The following is a 21,523-nucleotide window of genomic DNA, read 5'->3' as shown; positions in this document are numbered from 1 at the left end:
GCCTTTCTTTTCTTTTTTCTTCTTTCCCCTCCTCATCACTTCCTCTGGAGTGCCAAGAACTTGTGCCGGAATGGGAACCACAGAGACACAAAGGTCTCTAGTGGAGGGAGAAAATCTTCAGTAGTGGCAAGCCTTCTTATTGGGTGCTATTGTGGATTTCACATGTGTCTAAAAGGACCATGTGTTGATGGTTTGGGTCCCAGCCTGTGTGGAGCCTTGAGAAGGTGAAAACCCCAGGGAGGAAATGAGGTTACTGGAAAAGTACCCTTGAAGGAGCCTCTGGGAACCCAGCTTCTCCTCTTCCTCTTTCTTCCTGACTCCCAAGAATTAAGTAAACAGGTCTCTGGTGCATGCTCCCTGCCTTGTATCCTGCCTCACCGGGCAGGTTCAAAACAACAGAGCTGAAAAACTGGGATGAACCCTAGGAAAGCACATGCCACTGCAAACTTTCCCTTCTGGTGAGTTTGCTTTGGGTATTTTTCACAGTGGTGGAAAGCTAATCACTGCCCCCCAGCTTTCAGGGAGCACTGAGGCTGGAATTCAAACCCAAGTCTCCCATCTAAGCTTTTATTTTTGTTGGACTTCATTTACCAGAGAGGCTGCATCAAGAGCTGGGGATGTAACGCAGATGGTAGAGTGCTTCCTTAGTATTCACGACTCCAGAGTTCCAGCCCTAGTGCCTCATAAACTGGCAGCCTATGCCTATCATCCTAGAATCTGGGGATAGATGCAGGAGGTTCAGAAGGTCCAAGGTCAACATCCTTGGCTACATACATGGGGAGTTTCAAGCTACAGAATAAAGAAGGAGGTATCCTAATAACTCAAAAAAGCTGACCACATCTGGTCAATTATGACTAAAAATTATGCAACTAAACTTCAGTTCAACCACATTTAAGCTCAGCATCATTAAATGATTTCCCCTTAGAGTCTCTGCTTATTATCCTGATATAGCATCAAACTAGCACAAAATACACTTATAATTCGGCAGATTAAATCTTATATTTTAACTTAAGAGAAATAGGGATTAAGGAATGAAATAAAATTATTACACTCCTAAACATTTAAAAATATCCATGCCTGGTTTGTTGTGTTCAAGAGCGAGAAAAAAAAAATTGAACTTGGTTTTCTGTTCATTCAGATCTGTGTAGGCGCTTCAAATAAAATTTTAGAACGTAGACAGAAGGTCTGCGAAGCATAAATTATAGGTGTTTCTCCAACTGGCTTGTATGAAGGACTCGCTAGATCATAAAAGTTGGATTCACTAAAACTCAGTTATTCTGAAAGTAAGCAGGGACTGCCCTGAAGGATCAAATCCACTCCCTGTGGGTGCTGAAGCCCTGCCCAGTGCTGTCTCACCATACCAGGGCAGTTAACAGGCACAGAGCCTGGAGAATTGGCCAAGTACGTGAAGAAAAGACAAAGGACAGAATGATGCCAATGCCCTCACCCTGCATAGGACACACGGGCAACTCCAGGGCTTGTGACCATCAATGAAATGTTGATTTTTTTTCTGTTTTGAATGTATCTATTTTATTCATAAAAAAGCATTTCTCAGTATTTAAGAACCAATCAAGATAAAATGGTGAATATACTGCTCACCACCCTTGTGATCGCAACCCTATAATCATTGTGATAACTAGGCAGTGTCCATGGCAGAAGGGAGGGGGGGTCTCTTACCGTCCAATACCAGGACAAATGGTTCAGAGGACCTGGAAAAGGAATGCTGCTTGAGAAGATTGACAGCTGACTTGAGAGCTGTATTTAACACAGAAGAACACGAGACTGAAGAAAGCCAACTCCAATTCTTGGTCCAAGCACTAACTGTGAGGCTGGCAAGAGGCCCAGCAGGTAAAATGATTGCCTTGGAAACCCAGGATGCGAGGTGATCCTCAGAACCCAAGCTAAAAAACAAAACAAACAAACAAACAAAAAAGCTGGGCTTGATGCTTTGTACCTACAATCCCAACACAAAGACGAAGGACAAGATTTCTGGGTCTTGATGGGCAAGCTTCTTAGCCTATCTGGCTAACTCTATACTATACCATTGAGAGATTTTGTCTTAAAAAATATAGAGCAGGGTTCTGGGTCAGGCACATGCTATGCAAGGGGTGCTCCCCAGAGCCTGTGTAGACCTGGTATGGTAGTCCTCTGTAATCCTATTGCTCCTACAGCAAGGTGGGAGACAGATACAGGAAAGTGCCCCGAAACTCCCAGCCCACAGAGGTGAGCACACAATGCTCACATACACACATGCACACTCAGCATAGCACACATGCACCTGCATACCCATGAACACACCCATATACATACAGATGCAAACACTCACACACAAATTGGCTGTGCTTGAAACAGTGATCTGTACCAAAAGCACATAAGGAGGGCTTCTATCAGCCAGATGTGGTGGCCACACACAAATAGAATCCCAGCACTTCGGAGGCTAAGGAAGGAGGAGGGGATTGCAAGCCTCCTTTCCTTCCCTTTCTGTTCCAGTACAAGGCTGGATACTTATCCATACCGGGCATCTGCACCATTCTGTTAAGAAGTCAACACCCCAATCTGGATATAAAAAGACCTCACTCCTCCCCGGGAAAAGAGATGGAGAGAGATGCATGATTGAGACACTGCAGAGTGTGTTCTCACCACACTCCAGATCCCCACTGTGAGCCCCTCTTAGCGGGACCAGCAAAGCCAGGCCGTGAGAACTTCTCGGCTATAGCAGCAACAGATTTAGACCCTTGTGACCGCCATCCTGCGCCTTTTCACTCCGGAATATAGATGAGCTCACGAGCACATCGGCGATGAGGTAAGTGAGACAGTGACACCGCGGGCTTGGACAGGAACGCCGTCCCTTGGTGCAGCTTCAGAAGTTCAGTATTAGAGTGTCTTCCCGCTCGCCAAATAAGATTAAGATGTAATCAAACCTTTTAAAGATCTGGTTCAAGTTTTCAAAAGGAAAATTGGCAGAATTGAAATGGAATTTATGACAAGCCTCTCTCCCTTAATCCTTTGAACAACTAAAATAGGAATCTCGGGACCTGGGAGAGAATCTGGGAAACAAGACTTGTGACTGCTGAGTGGATCCCCTAGTCATCCTGTTTGAGTACTCTGTACTGAGAGCTAGGAGTCGTTAACTCTTTTTTTCCCCATTGCCCTTGATAACACCTGCATATCTTGAACACAGCCTAATAGATGATAACAAGAGAGAAAAGCTGAGTGCCTGTTTAGCATTCAAGAGTCCCAGGTTTGATCCCTGGCACCACGTGAACTGTGCGTGGTGGCACGCGCCCATAATCTCAGCACTAGGGAGGTGGAAACAGGAGGATTAGAAGAGAAAGCTCATCCTTGGCTCCACAGCCAATCTGAGGCCTTGCTTGACTGCATGAGACCCTGTCTCAAAATAAACAGAAAACTTAATTTGAATCTGAAGTAAGAAACGTGAGAGGAAGCCTTGGCATGCAGAGCCGCGAGAAGAGGGTGGTCAGAAATCTCTTCCTTTCTCCTCAGTGCTGGAAGCACTGGCGACCTGCTCAGTTCTCGCTCCTCACGCCCTCCCTTCTCTTCCCGGCTTTGTCTTTTCCTTAGTGGCCTTTCACTTCTTTTAGATCCCAACCTGGAGCTAGATTTTTATGCTTGTAAGAGGAATACCTATGAGATGAATGACCCTGAATGAATGAACAGTTTTGTATTCCATAGAGAACCATCCTGAGCGTGCCAGGCAGACTTTTATTATAAGAGGAATCGTGGTGGCCTTCCAGCTTTTCCTCTCGTGGTTGTGCATGTCTGGAAATGAAAGTTCTCCGCACAGAACCTCTGGATAACTTGGGCTTAAATCACCTCCTCTAAGCTGTAACCTCTGCCCACCAGACCCTTCTAGAGATTGCCGATATTACTTGACAGTGCTTAGTTGCAGATCTCAACACACAACTGTTCCAAGTGCTTGGCTAGCCAAGTCCCAGCAGGATCTTTGTGGAACAAAGCCTCCAACATGGAAGAGTCGTCTGTGGGGACAGGAATGTGACTTGGGTAAGTAAGCTGAACCAGGTCTCGAGCAGGCCAACAATGTGCCCCATCAGAAGTGCCTGACACCCATCCACCCCTGGGCCCACCCAATCCACATGAGTGTGACACCTAAGAGCCAGTGATGAATGATGGATGATGGCTGAGCACACAATCACAGGACCAGTGTATGAAGAACAATACACCATTCAGCAGCCGCTATTTCTGTAGGGCATAATTACAGTTATAAACCTGCCATCCCACCCACCACATTAGAAAAATGTCTTCCCTGTATACCAGTGGCCTCGGGCCTTGAAGGATGAAGGAGTCTCTAGACATGGTAGAGCCCAGAAAATCCCTGCTGCTGATGGAGGGGTGAGGATGGATAGAGAGACAAAGCAGCATCCTGCACCCATTGCAGCAGGGTGGAAGTACCTCTCCCTGGTTAGACTGATATTGGGGTGGGGTCAACAGAAAGGTGAGGGGCCAAAGCTTGAAATGGAATGTCTAACTGAGGGTAGACGTGAGCTATACTCTGCAGATAGCAAACACCATATTCCTGTGCCTTCTGCCCTCGGGGACAGTCTGCTCAGCCTGTGACCTGGGGTGACCTGCTTAAGAGCGGCAGTGGAGTGTATCCAACTCATTGGGTGGCCTGGAGCGAGTTTACCAAGTCTCTGAATTGCAGTGGGGTTTGTCTGCAAAAGAGGTGTGGCGGAAGAACTCTCAGGCCGCTGTGAGCTCAGAAGACTACAGGTACAAGTTAGCCATAACACAAACTCGCCTCCTCAGAGGGCAACCCCCCAAGATAAACAGTGCTGGGGAGATTGCTCAGCCAATCACTGCTTACTGTAAGTACTTGAGGTCTTCCCCGGCACCCACATAACAAACCTGGGTGTGATGGTAAGTGCTTATCATCCCATCACGAGAGCAGTGGAGATGGGAGGATCCCCGGGGCTCACCCTCCAACCAGCCTAGCTGAATTCGTGAGCCTCGGGTCCTGGTCAGAGTCCTGTCTCAAAATCAAAGTGAAGGCTCCTGAGGCATGACACCCAAGGTGACCTCTGGCCTCCACACACGCATGTGTGTGCACACATGCACTGGAACCCATAGAGAGAGGTGACCCTTAAAGTAAACATTTGCCAGTTGCTAAGCACATGGAAGGAGTTCTCTGAACTGTTGTAAAATGGAACTTCATTCCAGGAACTATGTGACTAGTCTCTACAGCAAACTTTAAAGGTCGGTTTATTCTGACAATACATCTTGAAGATACTTGAAGATACTGTAGGTTGGGGCACCACTGAGGAATGACAGATGGGACCCTACTCACTATGGAAAGCTACGGACATTTTGCAAATGGGCTGACATTCTAACCCATGAGTTTGAACCTGAGTCTACAGGAATGAGCCTCCATGAACCTTCTTCTAGTTTGTGGGTACAGAGAATCATGCCTATGTACTGGTGAAGACTGTGGTTTGTGTTTCGTTGTTTTTGTCAAGTCATCTGGAAGAAGAAATCTCAGTTAAGAAAAAGCCGGTATCAGACTGGCATGAGGGCAAGCCTGTGGTGCATTTTCTTAATCAATATTGATGCTGGGGAGCCCAGCCCACAGTGGGCTGGGCCATCCCTGAGCAGGTGATCTTGGTTTGTAAAACAAAACAGGCTGAGCAAGTCTTGGAGAACAAACCTGTAAGTGCACTTCTCTATGGTTTATGTTTCCGTTCTTGCCTCCAGGTTCCTGCCCTCCTTGAGTTTCTACTCTGATTTCCTTCAGTGGCGGACTGTTACCTCAAAGTATAAGACATAATAAGCCCTTTCCTCCCGGAGTTGGTTCTGTCATGATGTTTATCACACTAGTAAACACCTGGGACAGCCTGTAATCCCAGCACGGGAGAGGTGGAGGCAGGAGGATCTCTGCAAGCTCAAAGACAGTGTCTTAGTTACTTTTCTGTTGCTGGAAAGAGGCACCATGACCACGGAAACTTATAAAAGAAAGCATTTGCTGAGAGTTGCTTACTGTTTCAGAGGATCAGTCCATAATCATCATGGTGGGGAGCAGACAAGCAGTCATGGTGCTGGAGAAGTAACAGAGAGCTAATTGGAATGCCATCGGTTCTCAAAGCCCACCCACAGTGACACACTTCCTCCAACATGATCTGCTTTGTGCCAGCTTTTCCTTACCAAACAGTACCACCAACTGGAGACCCAGCATTCAAATGTATGGAGCCAATGGAGGGCAATCTCAGTCACACCACCATGGTGAGAGAGGTAAATATTGTTCCATATGGTGAGACACACCTGTAATCCCAGCACTTGGGAGATAGAGGCAGAAAGATCAAGGATTCAAGATTATTCTTGTTCACAAAGCCAATTTCAGGCCAATCTAGGCTTCATGAAATCTTATTTTTTAAAAAAAAAAAAAAGTCAAGTAATCAATACATTTCACCCAAGTATTCAATTTTAAGAATTCATTCTACGGCAAAAACCTGACATGATACATATGCAGATATCTGCTAAAGAAATCAAGAAAAACTGCCTAAATATCCATTTTTTAAAAAAAGACTAAACTAAATTATATGGACACACAGCATGCAGGCTTTCAAACAGCAAGATGATCTATCTCTATGTATCAACATAGAAGTCTAAATTGGACCATCACATCTGAGAAGCCACAGAGTGATATGTACAAGTACATTTGGAGATACAAAATGTATGTATGTATATCCATTTTAGAATAACTCAAAAAGAATATACCAAATCCATTAGTGGTTATTTTGAGAAATTATATATTATTTAAATTTCTTTTTAGAGAGTGTCTATGTTCACTTGAGTAGTCAGGAAAGTGTGTATCTTTGGCTCTTTAACCAACTCTTCTAGACAATAGCATGAGACACGTTCTGGCTTAGGAAGAGTGTGGGCCCCAGGCACCTTACAGGAGGAGGGAGGGGTTGGACATTGCTTTGTTTCCGTTGACTTGGCGAAGCTTTTGAAACAACAGCAGGTTTCCCACTTGGGAACAGAGAAAAACAAGTCCAGATAGCCCTCTCAAAACCTTCACTCGGCTTCATTGAGATCTGGTAAAGGCCTAATTCTGCCTTTAGCCCTGTGAAAGTCCTGGACACTGAACCTGAGGTAGAGGGAACGGTACATAGGTGGGCGGGGCATGGGCGGGGCCAATCAGGAGAGTGGGCAGGGTTGGAATGGGAGGTGGGTGGGACAAGAATGGGGCTGGGCAGGACTGTGGGCTGTGTCCTGGGAGGGGAAAGAGAAGAGAGCAAGGACAGAATGGCTAGGAGGTGATTGGCTGATTTCACTGAGGACCTCAGTGCACCATCTCTGTGTAGGCTCTCAGTTCTCTGGGATTTCTTCTCTTTCCCTCTTCCCATCTAACTCTGTGATGGTTTGAAAGAAAACGGGCCCCATAGACTCACAGGGAGTGGTACTATTAGGAGGTGTGGCCTTGTTAGAGTAGGTGTGGTTTCGTTGGAGTTAGTGTGACACAGGAAATGGGCTTTGCAGTCTCAGATGTTCAAGCCAGTCCCAGTGTTGAATTCTCTTCCTGCTTCCTGTGGATGCAGATGTAGAACTCTCTCTTGGCTACTTCTCCCTCACCATGTCTACGCGCACGCTGCCATGCTTCCTACCGTGATGAGTAATGAACTAAACCTCTGAACTGTAAGCCAGGCCCAATTAAAGGTTTTCCTTTATAAGAGTTGCTGTGGTCACAGTGTCTCTTCACAGCAATAGAAACCCTAAGACAAGACAAGCTCCTTCCTTCTTTTTTTTTGAGTCTCCCACTTTTTTCCTCCTATTGAAAGAAGCCCGAGAGGTAGGACAGCAAATGTTTCCTTTGCTTTCTGCAGTTTGCAAGAGTCTACCCAAGATTTTTTAGCTGAGTCTCTGTTTCAGTTCTAATAGCAAGTCGTTGGGAGCTGGGCCAAAGCATTTTGGAGTGTTTAGTTTCTGCTTCCTAGTCTGAGATCCAACCTCCGGATCGCAGGTGCCACGTTGAGAGAATCTAGCTATTGTTGGTATTTTAAAATTACACTCTGCCGTTAGCGACTAACTTTAGTCTTTCCTTACACGTTCTTACCACATCAGCCATCTCCCCCAAAGGCGTGTGAAGCAAGTCACAAGGTATATGACCGGTTTTAATGTTTTGTCTTGCTTTTGATAAATCGTAAGGGAATCTGCACTAAAGGATATTTTATGTCAGGGGCTGATTTTGTGAAGTAAATCTGAATCATCAGCACAATGTGCATAAACACAGAGAAGCCTGCTTCCATAGGCAAGACATCCCATGAGCTACTCGTGAAATTGATTTCTTAGCTTTGTAGGGGGTTGGGAGACTTAGTAAATATCAGTTAATACTCAGGGTTGCTACAATTTCATCCTGACTATGTGGCTTATAAAGTTAAATTTAAATAGTTGGGGATGTGCTGCAGTTGATAGAGTTACCTAGCCTGGACAAGCCCTGGATTCTGTCCTCAGAGTCTTTCAAGCTAACTGGAGTGTTCACACCTGTAACCCCGCACTCTGGAAGGAGGAGAGAAGGGAATCAGGAGTCCAAGGTCGTTCTTGGCTACAAAGAGTTCCCAACTGTTTTGGGCTACACGAGATAACACATATGGAATGAAAGAGGATGTTGCTGCATTTCATGTAAAATTTTGCATCAAATATAATCATTAAAACACAGGTGGTGATGTTTTGTTTCTAAACAGAGTTAGCAATAGTCACCAGAAATGGCTTTTGTTAATAAATGAAAATAATAAGCATCATTATACAGATTTAATTTGCACAGACATCACAGACACCTCTACGTTATAGTAATGTATTGACTAAGAAGGAAATAGGCACAATATTTTTAATTTGTAATAAAATCCTATGTCATGTGCTTTTCAAAACAATATTATTGCATAGGAGTATTTTAAATGGTGGTCCTTTCTAGGAAACTTCCTCAGCATTTTCTGCTCTCAAAAAAAAATCAATTAAATTAGACTAGACCCAGCACTAATTGGTTGCCAAGATTCATTTTTGTAAAGATCACTTTGGAGTTGTAGATGTTCATAAGAAGACTAATTGCAAAGTGGTTTAAATTATGATTATTATGATTTAATTGTTCATAACAATTTCCCTTTAGAATTATTTTTTTCCAAGTCATTTATTTCACTTTACCAAATGACCTTTTAAGAAATTCTATAATCAGCATACTTTGCCAAGCCAAAATAGGAAATGCTGCAAAGACATGTAGCTGCACAGGCTTGGGGTGTCAACAGGCTTCATCTGTCCCTCCTGCTCCTACACCTTCTCCTCCTCCCCTTCCTCCTGCTCCTGTTCCTCCTCTCCTCCTGCTCCCCTCCTTCACTCCTCTCCTCCTAGCTCCACCTTCCTCCTTTTCTTAGTTTATTTTCCTGTCCATCATCTTTTCTCTTCTTTTCCCTCCCCTTCCCTCTCTCTTCCCATCCCACAATACTCCCTGCCTTTGCCCCAAAGACATGTATTTTATTAAAACAATTCAAAGAAGAAAGATGCAAAATTAATTAACTAATTATTATTTTAAAACACCCTCTACCTTTGTCCCCCCTGCTCATTTAGGTCTACATGAGAAATAAATATTTTAAAAGTGGTGTTGACAGCAGCTGCAGGCTACAGACACAACTCATTGCCGCTGCCAATGGCCTGATGAAAATGTGCTTTAATCTTTTAGGGACCCAACTTAGGTGAAGCTGGAGTCTTGGCTTGGCTGCAGAAAGAAATTTCTGACCAGGAGGGACAAAACAGCCATTTTTAAGTAGGAGGGTTAAGAAAAGGAGAGGCACCTGCGCTTTTGGGGAAAACATAAGGCACACCCAAGAAAATGGGTGTGGGTCTCTCAAAGAAGAGTCCCACTAAGTGTCTTTACAGTAGCTATATGTCCTGTTTTTGATGGGTTCTGAATAGTCAAGGGAGTGAGAACCCACAGTGGTTCCTATGCACTGGATAAGATCACAGCTGATGAGGTAAAACCCAGGGTGACAGAGTTAACAAAGAAAGGAAGATAATATTTTCCCTGTAAACAGTGGTCTAAGTCTTGTTTATAAGATTCCCAGGAAATACCTGTGAAAATATTAAGCCATACTTGAAAACTGCATAGGCCTCAAGCAGAGTTCAGTGGAATTTTAACATTTTTCTCCCTGTAAAAAGCTGTTGGCAGCCTCCTTAGTAAATGTTTTAATTGCACAGGAATTCTCAGCCCTCGGCTGGTGAGACCCTTTCATCGGACCAGGGATGAGGGGCTCCTCTTTCTCCTCATGCTCGCAAAGTTTTAGCGGTCTTCCTGTCCTGGCTCGGTAGCCTCAATATTTCATATAAAAAAGAATGTAAAGAGATTGAAACACAGACTGTCTGTAACAGCGATAAAACATAAGGCGTAAGGAGAGTGAGCCCTGCACCCAGCCTGGACAGCACACTGGAGTTGACCAACCCCCCACCATACCTCCACCCTCACCCATGTATACCCCCTGCAGCAACTGCAGAGAGGGTCCTGCACCTCTCCTGGGCAAAACTGTAAACCTGGCATATGAGTTGGTGGGGCCTGGGCACCAGAGAACCTGAGAACTGGCCCCGCCCCTTACTGCAGGCTCATTGGATGAGCAGTGAGCCAAGCAATGCTGAGAGCCCCCCTCTGCCCACAGTGACTGTCAGGGAAAGCTGGCAAGTTCACCAACCCAGCTACCACCCAGGTCCAGGACCAGGGCTGTGAGATAGTCCACCCCAGCCTCCACAGCACCTATGAACTTTTGGAACATGTGAAAAGGGCAGACCTACAGATCACAAAATGCAAGATCTCCATGACACAGGACAGGGTAGCGCAGGATACCACCCATCACAGGCTCCAGCTATAAGACATGGGTGGATCTGAAAGCTTGAACTGAACGTGCAACTGTGAGGGGGTTGCCTGCTTCTCAAAAGCCACTGCCTAGGAGAGAACTCCTCAGGGTCACACACAGAAGGTGGTACAGCCCTGGGCCAAGGCAGTCAGGCAGCATCCTGAGCTCGCAGCAGAACTTTGAAGCATTCCCCATATGGTCCTAGTTTTGGACACATGAAACTTACAAGACTCAGGTGGTCATGGGGTCTTGATGCACAGTTTCAGAGAGTAACCGAGGTCACAACATCTGTCACAGTGTCAGAATCTCACAGAGGAGGCCTTGGGAGACCACAGTGCAACACTGTGAAGATGACGTCGAGCTTGCAATGAAGACTCCAGGAATTTCAAGATACCATGACCATAGGATGTCTGCCAAGAAGAGCTGCAGGCAGAGAATAGAGAGAGCTAGACACAGGGTGTGTATGAAGGCGGTGGTGATCAAGGCGGATGGGTGGATTTATCAAGTCCTTTGGAGCCCAGCCAGTCTCATCAGGAGCCCCAGGAGAACATGGAACTGGAGTTTGTCTTTTCTCTCCTGGATTTCCCTTTTGCTTTGTCTTATTCCTTAGATGCTCCTATTCTTCCATTTTGGATAAGAATATTTACTATGTGCAATTATGTGTTGGAAGTACTTGCATTGATTCTATCTATAGAAGGTCAAAGTTAAGGGGCTTAAGACTTTTAAAGTATTGGACATGTTAAAATTATGGGGACTTTAAAAGTTTCACTGAGTGTATTCTACATGGTGACATGTCATGAGCCTGTGAGGACAATGGATGGAAGTTATGATTTAAAGTGATATGTTCGATTGTCAGGTTGACACGAGTTTCCCCTTTTGCTTTTGTGAGGATATTTTTTTTATCACATCACAGGCATACATCTTTAAAAGTTTTTAAAAATTATTTTGAGTGGTGTGTGTGTGTGTGAGAGAGAGTGGTGTGTGTGTGTGTGTGTGTGTGTGTGTGTGTGTGTATGTGTGTGTGCGCGCGCATGATGGACAGGAGGGACATATTCATGCCACAGTGCAAGGCAGAGATGATGGAACAACTTCAGAGTTAATTCTCTCCTTCCATCTTTACATCGGCTCCAAGAATTGAACTCAGGTACCAGGCTCTACAGAAAGCCCTTTCACCCACTTTTTGAGTCATTTTGTTGGCCTTCTTCTTTATGTTTCTTTTGCAAAAATCTTTATTTTCTCTCAGGCACAACATTTTGTCTTTAGGCTCCCTTATTGCCAATCTTTAGAAATCCTAAATGTTGTTCCTTTCCGTAAAGGGCAATATAACGATTCCTTTCTGTGCACTGGTTGCTACCAAAACTCTATCAATCATCAAAACATGGGATCAATATAAAAATATGGCCTGTCTGTGTTTTCAATGCTAGTGTTAGGTCGCTAAGCGAGGCAGTAGTAGGCTTAGAAGTCAGTGAGCATGGACCCTTCCTTCATGATCAGCTTTGGACCTTTCTCTGGAAATATGTTCATTTTAAGAAAGAGGAAGTGTCACAGCTGCCCCCAACTAGACTTTAAAGGACTGCATGACATGGGAGAGATGGAGGAGCCAGGGCTTTGCTGACACCCACTAAGGGAGAATGCTTCTATCTCTGACCCCGGAGGAAGACTTGATCATCTAAACTTCCTAAAGCAGTGTGTACTGTTGTCTCTCTCTTAAGAGTTAATCGCCTGGCCAGGAAGCCACCTCTCACAAAATTAATACAGCCAAAGCCATGTTACAGAAGTAGGTGGAGAATCATCCTTTGTTGGGGTAATGACTTGTTTGCCCAGGAGCCGCTCCTTCAGTTTAGTTGCTTACAGATCTTCCCTGCTAAGCCTGGCCACTTTTCTAAGCTACCAAAACAAACAAACAAACATACAAAAACCATTATTTTCCCCCTTTGCTCCCATTCTGCCTCTTTGAATCCCAGCCCACATCCTAAGCCTACCTCTCCTCATTCTGGGCACTCTGGCTCTTTGTCTGAAGTACCCCTCTCCCCATGGCATTTGCTTATAGACTTTAACTCAAAAGATGTGGTTTTTTTCCTCTTCACCTCCACCTCACCAGCTGCTGGGAGTTAGAGTTCTTACCCATTGTTTTTCCCTCAAACTCTGATAAGATGGTCCCACGCTTCCTCCAAAGTTTGTTTTTAAATTCTTTTATAAAAAAACAAAACAAAACAAAAAACTAATAAACCACGAAAGGAGCTTTGATTCTGGAAGCCCTTGAGAACAAGGACAAAGGGGACACAGGACAGGATTTACCTACAGGTGACAAAAGGCAGCATTCTCCAGTGCCCAAAGCTGGGTCTACTTAGATATAACTTGGTATCAGCAGTAGTGTTGAACTTCACAGACACAACCAGCACCAAGGGAAGGGTTTATTAGAATTCTTGTTCTTGTTGTTTGTCTGAGTTGGGGTCTTGCTATGGAGCTCAGGGTGGCTGGAAACTCTTGTTCCTCCTACCTCTGTCTCTCAGGTATTGAGAATATAGGCATATGCCACCATGCTTAGCATAGAATTCTCTTTTAAATCATGTTTTATCTTGATAGCTAGCCTTCGTGTGACATCAGACGCAGGTGGTCATGTGGGCTGGGGACAAGGCCCCATGGTTAAGAGCACTAGGATGAGCTAGTCTCCTGGCACAGGGCTGGAGTTCTGTTACTACCCCCTGTGTCAAGTGCCAACTCACAATTGACAGCAACTCCAGTTGCAGGAGATCCATACCTTCTGACTCTGTGGCCACCAGTATTCATATATGACCTTACATTTCATGGGTGCGACTTTGCTTTCTCTGTTTCTGTAGTAGACACCATGGCCAAAGCAACTTTGAGAAGATCGGTTTTGTTTTGTTTTAATCATGCAGGTTACAACCCGTCGAGTCAAGGCCAGAAATTTATGCATGATTTGAAACAGAAACCTTGGAGGAACGCACTGACTAGCTTGCTCCCAGGATCACTTTCTGCTTACCTCTTTTATATATCCAAAGCCTGCCTACTTAGGGATGGGACTACCCATACGGTAATTATCGATCAAGAGAATGTGCTGTGGACACTCACATAAGCCGTAAGAGTCACAGCTAATCCTCAGTTAGGTGCACTTTTCATAGCTGTGTCGGGCTGACAGCTAAGGCTAACTGTGACATCCCGTCCCTTGCCAGCTTTGACATGCAAACATGTCACTTTAAACTGTAATTTTTCCTTTTTTATCTGTTCCCAACATCTTATTTTAATATCATAATATATAGTTCAGTATTTTAAATTCCTGCCATCTTTAGCATGTTTAACACTTTAAGAGTCCAAAGTCTCTTTTAAAGCCCACAGTCTCTTAGTTGTGGATGACTATTAAAAAAATGTTAGAATAAAATAAATCCAAAGCAAAAGCTGAGCTGTATAAAAAACTCAAGTGTCTGATATCTGAGACTCACTTATGATCTGACTCTGAAAACCTCGAATATGCCTTCAGTCTCTCCAGCTCTGTCATTCCCCACAACACACAGCTTGTCTCCTAGGCTGGGTCCAACCTCGCTCTTCACCTGTCCTTGGAAGACATCCCACAGTCCTGGCATCTCCAATATCCTTGGTCTCTACTGCACCCCTTCAACCATGGCCTCTGTTGGCCTCTTTTGTGAGACTCTGACCTTGCCGCACAGTGCCAAGTCTTGGCTTCTCCTCATAACCTCGCCAACACTGCAGCTTCCACACCACCCACACAACTACCATGTGAGCTCTTCCACATTACCATGGCCAGCTTCCAGTCTGAGATGCAGCCTTGGCTCCCTCTGGACCACAGCTTCTGTGTGCTGACCCTGAGGAAATACTCCCCAGAAGATTTACCTCAGTGATGCTGGTCTTTTAATCACAGCTGAGTGTTCAGACACCATTAACAAGCATCTATTTTCCCAGTGAAAAATAGAAGGTTTCCGTCCCACGGATTCTTAATCAAAAATATCACACAGCCCCCATAGAGTCTTCATTTTCATCCAAAGCTTCAAAATCTGTCTCTGCTGCCTATGTCTCTTTCAACATTCTCATCTTCCAAGTTTCCAAAACTCCAGAATCCTTCCACAGTCCTACCAATAAACAACATGGCCATCTATCTATGACAGCATGTCACTACTGAAATGTAGGCTTCTGGCTGAGAGATAACCCAGTCAGCACAGTGATGAGCTGAGGCCAATCCCAAACACTCGGTATAAATGGGATGGCGTGATGAGCACTTGTAATCCCCGTGGTGAGGAGGTTGAGATGGGAGAATGTTTGAGGCTCCCAGACAGCCAGTTCAGCCGATGATACTGCAGGGATATGCAGGTCAATGAAAGACCCCATTTCAAAAAATCAGGGGGTGGGCTTACAAAATGGCTCAGTAGGTAAAGGCATTTGTCGCCACGCCTGAGTTTGATCCCTGGAACCCACATAGTAGAAGGAGAACCAATTTCTACAAGTGCTCCTCTGACCTCCATACACATGGCTTGCCACATACGTGTGCATCCACATACACACAGAAACAAATAAATGAATAAATACATAAATAAAAATACTTTAAAACTCTTAAAAATATAAACTGGAGAGCAAATAAGGAAGCCTGCCAATGTCAACCTCTGGCCTCCACATGCATACACACCAATGTACACACACACTGGCAAATACATGTGGACACACACATACATGTATGAAGTATCCACTAAAAGTACAGTCAGGATGTGTGTATAAGGTGAAACACACATGAATTTTATGTGTATACCTAGGTTTTAGTCTCGAAATCTCTTATATTACAAAAAAATAAATAAAAACTAAAAATAAATATTGTTCTCTGTAAAAGCCCCCGAGAGTGGGAATGAGAGCCCCACCTTTGAAAGATCAGCAGATGGTGAGGATGGGGTCCCCTTGCTAAGATTCATGTCCTCATGTAGTGACCGATAGGGAGCTCACTTCCTCTGCCCTCTGAGGATGCACGCAGAAGGCTGCTTCTGCAGGAGAAGTGAGAGCCAGTCACCCTGCAACCCATCCCAGAACTCTAGTCTGCAGAACCACCAGAAAGCATGACAGCTGCTTCAGCCCTGCAGCCTACAGCATCAGTTATCACAACCACATTTAAAACGATACACATGTATATGTCTGTGCTCTTAGCAGTCCGGAAGCAGAGGCAAGAAGATTGCCATAGGTCAAAGGCCTTCTTGGTTGCATTGTGAGGTCTAGGACAGCTTGAGCTACATAGGAGATTCCAGTTCAGCCTGGCTACAGTGAGACCTAGTCTCAAAAAAAAAATGGCCATAATAGGTATATGCAAGAAAAGAGAACATAGAAGCATACAGATAAAAGGGGTTATTAGGGGCTAAACTGTGTCCAGCTATGATCCCTGTTGTAACCATGTCTTAGTTAAGGTTTTATTGCTGTGAAGAGATACCATGACCACAGCAACTCTTATAAAGAAAAACATTTATAACAAAGCCACACCTACTCCAATAAGGCCAAGCCTTCTAATAATGCCACTTTGGAGAAAGGACCTTTGGGAAGGTAACTGAGGGTAATGGTGGTCAGAGGAGCAAGGCTATGATCTCTAGCCAAGAAGAAGAGGTGCAGTGACCTTTCTTATGGAGTAACCATGGCTCACATATCCTACCCTGAAGCTCATGAAGATACATACACAAGAAAATTGCTTAGAGGTTATAGCCAGAGAGAAACAGCGAGGAGATGGCCATGTCACTTGGCTCTGTGCATGTGCTGGCCTTGTCACACAGACCCCTGTTTATGTGAAAAAATAATACAGGTCAGTTAGAAATGCAAAATAATTTGACTGAGGCAATGACTCAGTCAGTGAAGGGTTTACTGTGCAAGCATGAGCCCCTGAGTCTGATGTTAAAAAGCCCTGTATGGTGGCACTTACAATCCCAGCACAGGGAGACACAGACAGGCAGATCTGGGGAATTCACTGGCTAGCCAGTCTAGCCTATGGGGGCAGCTTCAGACTAGTGAGAGGCCCTGCTTCAACAAACAAAAGAGGCACAGCTGTTGAGGATCCTTCAAAGTTGACCATGGGCCTCCACACGGATACGCACACAAATGTGCACACATGAATATGTACAGATGTGTATGCAGCATGCAAAATATATATAAAGTTTTTAAATCTCCACATCATGAAGCTCTTAAGACTCATTCTGGTCATTACCTTTCCAGTCCAGTCAATCTTTGACCTCTGCCTCCTTTCAGTCCCTTGTACTCTGGGTTCAGGTACAGCTTTTTCCAGCCTCTTATGGCTCATGATAATCTTACAAATCATGTCCCTTAATGTTTCTCACGGTATGAGATGAAGTAAGTTTAAAAGGGTTTTACATTTTTAGATCAATGCACTATTTGAGATCATATTACAAAATTCATAGCATAATCATTTAAAATATCTATTCTATCTCTAAAAAGGTTTCTCTTTCCCTCATCATTTTATGTGACATATACTGCTTGATTTACTTTAATTATGTAAGACAAAAAGAATGGTTTAGTAATAAATTTTAAAATGATACCGAATGTGATGTGGGAACTGATGTATGTTAAAGTATAGATTAAACTTTAATTGCATGTGATGTCATCAGGTTCTGGCTGCTGAGTAGCTAGTATTTAGAATTCCTGCATTCTGACGCTTAAAAAAAGGGGCTTCATTTTATAATTGTTAAATTCTCATGGCTGCTATTTTACAAGCTCTTTCCAAATAACACATTTGTATAAGATGAAAGCCAACTAGATATGATTAATACTGTATTTCTCTCTGTTTCTGTTTCTAAGCATTTGAGGCTCTAGGAGCAGAATAAGAACTTCTGTATCTGACTTGTACATCAGCTGAAAATTAATATGCAGTTTATCATCTGATTCTCAGTGACTTAGATTACAACATGATATTCCATGTTGAATCAATGACCTCCTGTTCAGTTCCAATACATGGATAAAATAAACTTTATAAAGATTGAAGCCAGTGATGTTTGGCCAAGTCACAACTGTCCTTTTTGGTATCCTTGCTGACACACTTGCTCACTTGAGGGGGATACTTACTCACTTCTGTTGAGGCTGCACATCCTTGGTATCCCTGCTGATACACTTGCTCGCTTGAGGGGGAGGCTGCACATCCTTGCTCATGGAATCAAGGTTTGATCACAGTGGTGCTGAGAGAAAAACTTGAATGGCTTTGTCTCTGCCTCCATTTGTGTCCTGGGACACCGTACGTGACTTACAACATTTGGAAGACACAGTGAAAACAATTTTCTTCATCAAAGTTAAAAACCCTTAAGCCACATAGGCTGTGGAGCTGACTGTGGGAGTCATAAAAACACCAGTAGCCGCAGAAGGCTGTTGAGTACTTGACAACCAGAGATTAATTCAAAACCAAGCATGTAATTAATCTGAGGTGATCCTGGCAGTGTTCAACCAGATTGCAATACACAACACCACTGTGTCTTTGTTCTGAACACACAGCTCCTGTGCCTTGCACCGGGCATGCGGTCACACCACACAACGGCATCAAACACTCCCCGAAACAGCTCAGCTCAGATCTGAAATGCTTAAATGTCCTTACTGTACATATACTCAAAAAAGTTTGTATTCTAAAAACAACAGTTTAATCACAGAAAACACAAACTTTTGATTTTTTTCCTACAATCATTTTTTCAGCATACATAAGTATAAAATTAGTATAGTTTTGACTTGCTTTGTCAGAATACTTGATTTAAAAGTGCTGCTTGGGGTCAGGGGTCAGCAAGATGCCTTGCCCCAAGCCTACTGACCTGAGTGCAATGCCTGGAACCCATGTGAAAATGGAAGGAGAGAACTGACTTCACCAAATGGTTCTCTGACCTCCATGGTCATGGCATACATACCCACCTCTCCCTTCCTTCCTCCGTCCCTCTTTCCATCTCTCCCTTCTCCCTCCTTCCCTGTCTTCTTCCTCTCCTCCCTGGAACCCTCACACAAATACACACTTTAGTAAAAATGCATTTTCAAAAATTGTTGTTTGTTTGGCTGACCTGAGCTTCATTTCTTAAAAAATTCAATGAGTTTTAGCTTGGGATTAGAACAGAATTTCTACCAATTACTGAATGGTCCTAAAACATATGTCTGCAACTTCCTGTATGATGAAACTTCATGAGGAGATACAACACACACGTCTATTCACCCCAGATAGGGATCTCACAACAGACCAAACTATGAGTGTCACCAAGGGCCAGCTTGGTGAGCCAATGAGTTCTAGTGGAGTTACTCACAGGAATGTGGGTGAGGGGTTACTACAGGAGCAGAGACAGCTCAAAGATAATTGCATCACCAAAGTCCACCCCAGCATGAGTGACAGCTCAGCTCAGAAAAAGCTGGGAACCTGGAGCACCCTGCACACCTGCAGGCAGCTCAGCAGGTAGGGCAGCATCCTTTCCAGGTTCTTCAGCTGGTCTAAACCTCTTCCAGGCAGCCAGACTGGTCTCCCTGCTTTTTTCCCAGCTCTCTTCCTCTAGTCTCACCTTGCTTTGTTTGCTCTGGGAGAAGCCTAATGAATCTGGTCAGTTTGGGGAACTTCCTGAACCTATTTTGAGTCCTTTCCTTTCCTGCTTAAGGAGCTGCCCTGCAGAATAGAATGTTTCAGTCTCAGGAAAACTGTTACACAAGGCCAGGTGTACTACATTTTTTTTATGTGAAGCGATGTTCTCAGCATTGCTGATTACAGAATTAGTGGCGATTAACTCCAGAAATGAAGATGCTCTGTGGCCTTCAGTATCAATACTCCACCAAAATTTAATTCTTTACCTAAATATAAACAAGCACATCTATCTTGTTAGTATGCAAATGTGCTTTCATCTTTAGTAAATGATGAAAGTACATACAGGTCAAAGACAGGCTTAAAATAAATTTCTTTATGACTTATTGGGCATATTTGGTTTATCTTTTTTTATACCTACCTACTTGGGCATCCATACAATTTTCTCAGATGGAAAGAGTGGAGAGTGAGGAAAGCTTCAGAATCTGCCAACAGCAGGACTGACCCAAAATGGCTCTTGGTTGGAGGGGACGCTGCAGGAGCTGCCAGCTCTGCTGCAGGACTCTAAGTATGTGACTGATGGAGGAAGGTCATTGGTCAATAAAGAAACTGCTTGGCCCTGTGGGTGGAGTAAACAGAACAAAACGCTGGGAGGAAGAGGAAGTGAGGTCAGAGACTCGACCGCTGTCCTCTCGGGAGCAGACGCCTGAGAGAGACGCCATGCCCCGCTCCCGGGATGAAGCTCCGACCCAGGATGGACTAGACTAGAATCTCCCCGCTAAGCGCACCTTGGGGTGCTACACACAGATGATTAGAAATGGGATAAATTAATATGTGAGAATTAGCCTAGAAGAGAATGGGCCAAGCAGTGATTAAAAGAATACAGTGTCCGTGTAATTATTTCGGGGCATAAGCTAGCCGGGCAGGCGGCCGCGGTGCTGGGGACACAGCCCCGCCGCCCCTTACTACTTCATGTGACTGTATGGAATTCGCCGGCAGTCTCTAAGAATTCTCAGGAACAGTGGAAGTAACCATGTCCACAGCTGTCCACCAGCACTTGGCCGGCCCATTCTGAGCATGTTGAATCATACACACACACACACACACACACACACACACACACACATACCATGCCTTTATTATATCTTTGACTGAAAGATTCCATGTTGTTCTGCGGAAATCCCTCCTATCCTTCGAGTGAAGCTCTGCTGCCACTCTATCTGCTAGGCCCTCTCTTTGCTCCAGAGCTTCCATTCTTTCAGCCCTGGGACAGAGAAGCCTGAGATCGCAGCGCAAGTCATGGACCATGCTCCAAGGACAAGTCCCTGCACACAGGCTATCATGACTATTGCTCTGCCCTTCTGATGAGCAGATAAACCTCCATTGTGAAAACTGTGTTTTATTAATCTCTAGATTAAGAGTCCAGAGCAAACAAGGGTGTTTAATAAGGCTACTCTTGACTTTAATTGATTCATGGAGAATACTATTTACATACTCAACAGATAGTTATTGCATGTGCCAGGATGAACGAGACAGTGTAATCCCAGCCCTCAGTACTGTGACATTCAAGATGCTTTATTGAGTGTTTATCTGCCAAGCACTGTACTAAGTGCTTTGTGTTTATTAACTCATTTAAAACTCAAAGCAAATCTATATGGTGGAGGCTATAATTAGCTTAATTTTACATTGAGGAAGTCTAAATGGTCTTCTCAATTTCATGCAGTGAAGGAAAAAAAGGGGAACTGATACTTGTATTCAAGACGGTCTGGCCCTAGAGCCATTTTACACTAAACTCTAGCTGCACAGATGAAGGAAGAAAGATGGGCATTGAGGGCCAGCGAGTGAGATGCCGCTGCTGCAGGGATTTTGGAAGGAAAGCACAGCCTGCTCCAGCATGAGGTGCAGGAAGAGGCAACTGTGGTGTCCGTCGGAGTGGGATAGGGCAGGACGGTTTCTAGGCTAACACCTGGAAGATGAGCCAGAGCCGAAGAAAATGAAAGAAGTAAAGTTGTTTCATAATCAAAAGGAGACTGTTTGTGCCCAGTAACAAAGGAGTATGAGATGTTTAAGGAACTAAAAGGATACAAATGTGTTAAATGATGCAGTTAAACAGAAA

The sequence above is a fragment of the Microtus oregoni genome, unplaced genomic scaffold (genome assembly GCF_018167655.1).
Source record: "Microtus oregoni isolate MIOR12 unplaced genomic scaffold, Mior012 000004F_ref0000308, whole genome shotgun sequence".
Classification (NCBI taxonomy): domain Eukaryota; kingdom Metazoa; phylum Chordata; class Mammalia; order Rodentia; family Cricetidae; genus Microtus; species Microtus oregoni.
Note: the sequence above shows the minus strand (reverse complement) of the source record.